This window comes from Arachis hypogaea, chromosome 14 (genome assembly GCF_003086295.3).
Source record: "Arachis hypogaea cultivar Tifrunner chromosome 14, arahy.Tifrunner.gnm2.J5K5, whole genome shotgun sequence".
NCBI lineage: Eukaryota > Viridiplantae > Streptophyta > Magnoliopsida > Fabales > Fabaceae > Arachis > Arachis hypogaea.
In genome coordinates this window covers 44,020,586-44,026,328 of record NC_092049.1, presented here as the reverse complement: position 1 = coordinate 44,026,328, position 5,743 = coordinate 44,020,586, and the positions used below count along the sequence as shown (strand labels likewise).

General features: G+C 34.1%; 1 non-coding gene across 1 annotated transcript; it reads left to right on the top strand.

Annotated features, from left to right (window-relative positions):
- Positions 1 to 474: 474 nt before the first annotated feature.
- Positions 475 to 582, top strand: LOC112745039 (small nucleolar RNA R71). The gene has a single exon (XR_003172987.1). It is a non-coding gene; the product is annotated as a small nucleolar RNA R71 (small nucleolar RNA).
- Positions 583 to 5,743: the final 5,161 nt, after the last annotated feature.

The window sequence follows — 5,743 nt, the reverse complement described above, 5'->3', positions numbered from 1 at the left end:
GCCTTGTTGAGGCTTTTGTTGATCCTTCCATGAGAAATTTGGGTAATTTCTCCATGAGGGGTTATAGGTGTTCCCATAAGGTTCACCCATATAATTTACCTCTTCTATTGCAGGGTTCTCAGGATCATAAGCTTCTTCTTCAGAAGATGCCTCTTGAGTACTGTTGGATGCAGCTTGCATTCCATTTAGACTCTGAGAAATCATATTGACTTGCTGAGTCAATATTTTATTCTGAGCCAATATGGCATTCAGAGTATCAATTTCAAGAACTCCCTTCTTCTGAGGCGTCCCAATACTCACAGGATTCCTCTCAGAAGTGTACATGAACTGGTTATTAGCAACCATGTCAATGAGTTCTTGAGCTTCTGCAGGCGTTTTCTTTAGGTGAATGGATCCACCTGCAAAAGTATCCAATGACATCTTAGCTAATTCAGACAAACCATCATAGAATATATCCAGAATGGTCCATTCTGAAAGCATGTCAGAAGGACACTTTTTGGTCAGTTTCTTGTATCTCTCCCAAGCTTCATAGAGGGATTCACCTTCTTTCTGTCTGAAGGTTTGAACATCCACTCTAAGCTTACTCAGCTTTTGAGGAGGAAAGAACTTGGCTAAGAAAGCCTTGACCAGCTTATCCCAAGAGTTCAGGCTATCCTTAGGTTGAGAGTCCAACCATATTCTAGCTCTGTCTCTCACAGCAAAAGGGAAAAGCATGAGCCTGTAGACTTCAGGATCTACTCCATTAGTCTAAACAGTATCACAGATCTGCAAGAATTCAGTTAAGAACTGAAAAGGATCTTCAGATGGAAGTCCATGGAACTTGCAGTTCTGCTGCATCAGAGAAACTAATTGAGGTTTCAACTCAAAATTGTTTGCTCCAATGGTAGGGATGGAGATGCTTCTTCCATGTAAATTGGAATTAGGTGCAGTAAAGTCACCAAGCATCCTCCTTGCATTATTATTATTTTCGGCTGCCATCTCCTCTTCCTGTTCGAAAATTTCTGTAAAGTTATCTCTGGATTATTGTATTTTAGCTTCTCTTAGTTTCCTCTTAGGAGTCCTCTCAGGTTTAGGGTCTGCTTCAACAAGAATGTTCTTATCCTTGCTCCTGCTCATATGAAAAAGAGGGAACAGAAAAAAAAAATAATAATAATAGGGATTCTTTTTACCCAGGTATAGAGGTTTTCCTATGTGAGTAGAAGAAGAAAAGAATGTAATGTAAAGAAGAGAAGAGGAAAAACTCGAACACAGAGAGGGAGGTAGTGTTCGAATTTTTGGATGGGAGAGAAGTGTTAGTAGATGAATAAATAAATAGAAGAAGATGAGAGAGAAGGATTTTCGAAAATTATTTTTGAAAAATGGTTAGTGATTTTCGAAAATTAAAAGAAGAAATAACTTAAAATTAAAATTTGAAACAATTAGTTAATTAAAAAGAATTTTTGAAAAAGAGGGGAGAGATTTTCGAAAATTAGAGAGAGAGTTAGTTAGGTAGTTTTGAAAAAAGATAAGAAACAAACAAAAAGTTAGTTAGTTAGTTGAAACAAATTTGAAAATCAATTTTGAAAAGATAAGAAGATAAGAAGTTAGAAAAGATATTTTAAAATCAAATTTTTGAAAAAGATATGTTTTAAAAAGATATGATTAAAAAGATATGATTTTGAAAAAGATAAGATGAAAAGATATTTTTGAAAAGATATGATTGATATTAGTTTTGAAAAAGATTTGATTTTTTTTAAAATCACAATTAATGACTTGATTCACAAGAAATCACAAGATATGATTCTAGAACTTAAAGTTTGAATCTTTCTTAACAAGTAAGTAACAAACTTGAAATTTTTGAATCAAAACATTAATTGTTGATGATATTTTCGAAAATATGATATAAATTTAAGAAAAAGATTTTTGAAAAATATTTTTAAAATTTTCGAAAATAAATAAGAAAAATGAAAAGGATTTGATTTTTGAAAATGATTTTGAAAAAGATAAGATTTTTAAATTGAAAATTTGATTTGACTCATAAAAACAACAAGATTTTAAAAATTTTTGAAAAAGTCAATCCAAATTTTCGAAATTTATGAGAGAAAAAGGGGAGGATATTTTTTTATTTTTGAATTTTTAATGATGAGAGAGAAAAATATGAAAATGATGCAATGCATGAAAATTTTGGATCAAAACAATGAATGCATGCAAGAATGCTATGAATGTCAAGATGAACACCAAGAACACTTTGAATGTCAAGATGAACACCAAGAACATATTTTTGAAAAATTTTCAAGAAAAGAAAACATGCAAGACACCAAACTTAGAAATTTTTCATGTATAGACACTATGAATGCAAGAATGCATATGAAAAACAAGAAAAGACACAAAACAAGAAAATATGAAGATTAAACAAGAAGACTGGCCAAGAACAACTTGAAGATCATGAAGAACACTATGAATGCATGAATTTTCGAAAAATGCAAAAACAAAAAATTTTAGAAAAAATGCAATTGACACCAAACTTGAAATTGACTCAAGACTTAAACAAGAAACACAAAATATTTTTGATTTTTATGATTTTATAAATTTTTTTGTATTTTTATTTTATATTTTTTTCGAAAATCATTTGAAAAAGAAAAATAAGGATTTTAAAATTTTTAATATGAATTCCAGGAATCTTTAAATATTAGCCCAAAGCTCCAATCCGAAGGTTAGGCATGGCTTAATAGCCAGCCAAGCTTTAGAATATAACTCAGATATACTACTCATTAGTTATCAAATTAATTTGCCTCTATGCTGATGGTTTGGAAGCCTTAGTCCAAAAGATTTTAGACATGGCTTTACAGCCAGCCAGGCTTCAACATTTTTCATGAAACTCTAGAATTCATTCTTAAAAATTCTGAAATAATTTTCGAAAACAGATGAGAAATTTTTGAAAGATTTTTGAAAAATTTTTGAAAAATTTTTGAAAACTTTTTGAAAATAAAATAAGAAGAAAATTACCCAATCTGAGCAACACGATGAACCGTCAGTTGTCCAAACTCAAACAATCCCCGGCAACGGCGCAAAAAACTTGGTATGCGAAATTGTTACTCTGAGGTTGTAAAATTTGTTGTTCATTCTCTCCCTGGCAATGGCGCCAACAACTGGTGCACAATATCATGGTCCAAACATAACTTCACAACTTCGCACAACTAACCAGCAAGTGCACTGGGTCGTCCAAGTAATAAAACCTTACGTGAGTAAGGGTCGATCCTACAGAGATTGTTGGTATGAAGCAAGCTTTGGTCACCTTGTAAATCTCAGTCAGGCAGATATCAAATAGTTATGCAGTTTTCGAATATTAATAATAAATAAACAGAAAATAAAGATAGAAATACTTATGTAATTCATTGGTGAGAATTTCAGATAAGCGTATAGAGATGCTTTCGTTCCTCTGAACTTTTGCTTTCCTGCTGTCTTCATCCAATCAGTCTTACTCCTTTCCATGGCTAACTTTATGTAAGGGCATCACCGTTGTCAATGGCTACATCTCATCCTCTCTGTGAAAATGGTCCGATGCGCTGTCACTGCATGGCTAATCATCTGGAGGCATCACCGTTGTCAATGGCTACATCCCATCCTCTCTATGAAAATGGTCCGATGCGCTGTCACTGCATGGCTAATCATCTGGAGGTTCTCGATCATACTGGAATAGGATTTACTATCCTTTTGCGTCTGTCACTACGCCCAGCACTCGCGAGTTTGAAGTTCGTCACAGTCATTCAATCCCTGAATCCTACTCGGAATACCACAGACAAGGTTTAGACTTTCCGGATTCACATGAATGCCGCCATCAATCTAGCTTATACCACGAAGATTCTGATTAAGAGATCCAAGAGATACTCATTCAATCTAAGGTAGAACGGAAGTGGTTGTCAGGCACGCGTTCATAGGGAATGATGATGATTGTCACGTTCATCACATTCATGTTGAAGTGCGAATGAATATCTTAGAAGCAGAATAAGTTGAATTGAATAGAAAAACAGTAGTACTTTGCATTAATTCATGAGGAACAGCAGAGCTCCACACCTTAATCTATAGAGTGTAGAAACTCTACTGTTGAAAATACATAAGTGATAAGGTTCAGGCATGGCCGAATGGCCAGCCCCCATGATCTAAGAACTAAATGTCCCAAGATGTCTAATACAATAGTAAAAAGTCCTATTTATACTAAACTAGTTACTAGGGTTTACAGAAGTAAGTAATTGATGCATAAATCCATTTCCAGGGCCCACTTGGTGTGTGCTTGAGCTGAGCTTGAAGTTTACACGTGGAGAGGTCATTCTTGGAGTTGAACACCAGTTTGTAACGTGTTTCTGGCATTCAACTCTGGTTTGCGACGTGTTTTTGGCGTTTAACTCCAGACTGCAGCATAGAACTGGCGTTCAACGCCCTTTTGCGTCATCTAAACTCGGCCAAGTATAGACTATTATATATTGCTGGAAAGCCCTTGATGTCTACTTTCCAAAGAAATTGGAAGCGCGCCATTTTAAGTTCTGTAGATCCAGAAAATCCTCTTTGAGTGAAGGGAGGTCAGAATCCAACAGCATCACCAGTCCTTCTTCTACCTCTGAATCTGATTTTTGCTCAAGTCCCTCAATTTCAGCCAGAAAATACCTGAAATCATAGAGAAACACACAAACTCATAGTAAAGTCCAGAAATGTGAATTTAACATAAAAACTAGTAAAAACATCTCTAAAAGTAACTAGATCCTACTAAAAACATACTAAAAACAATGCCAAAAAGCGTATAAATTATCCGCTCATCAGGTGTGCAATAGTGCAAAACGCGGCGGCACAGCGCGACGGCGACGGCAAGACCCTGCGGCTCCGACGCGCCGCTTCTCTTCTCCTTCCCTCTGTCGCACACTGTTCTCTCCTCTCTTCGTCCCTTTCTTTTCTTTCACAGAGGAGTGCTTGTGTTTCTGATAGGGAGTGGCGGCTGTAGCTAGTACTATTGTTAATAGTAGGTGTGGTGTGTGCAGCTAGGATTGGCTTTAGGGAAAAGGGAAAAATGTGGATTCAATTAGGGTTAGGGCTAGTTTAGTAATTTCAAATGAAATTGGGAAAAATATAGTAATTGAAACCCAATTTAAATCCAACACTATTTGTATATAGAAAATACTATTTGCTCATCAATTTTACAAATTATTTTCCATAAAATGCCCAAATCAAAATAATTAGAAATAATATAATTAAACCCTTTATTTTCCAAAGTAGCAGTATTAATATTTAAAATATTAATTATTTAATCCAAATTATATAGAAATCCTTATTATTTCACAACTACCAATTTTATAATTTGAATATAGAAAATAATCCAATAAATATCAAATTGGATAATAATCATAACTTATCTCAAATTCAATAAATCAAAACTTGCTTTAATTTTCTTTAATAAAGAAATTTCTAATATTAAAGCTACAGAAACACTGAATTCGAAATTAGCTAATGATAGTCCTTTTTCAAAGGTCTTGGGTCTTACATTCTACCCACCTTATAAAAATTTTCGCCCTCGAAAATTGATACAAAACGAAAGAAATTTCATAACAGTTCATCCTGGAACACATTTAAGGAAGAGGAAAAAAATTACCTCAACATATAAACATTTATATACGGTTTTCAAATAATTTGATTGTCATATGCATAAGGGTGCAAGGGTAGGAATGTGATTTCAATGCAAATGTTACAAAGTAGGCTCAAAGCAAAAGATAACATG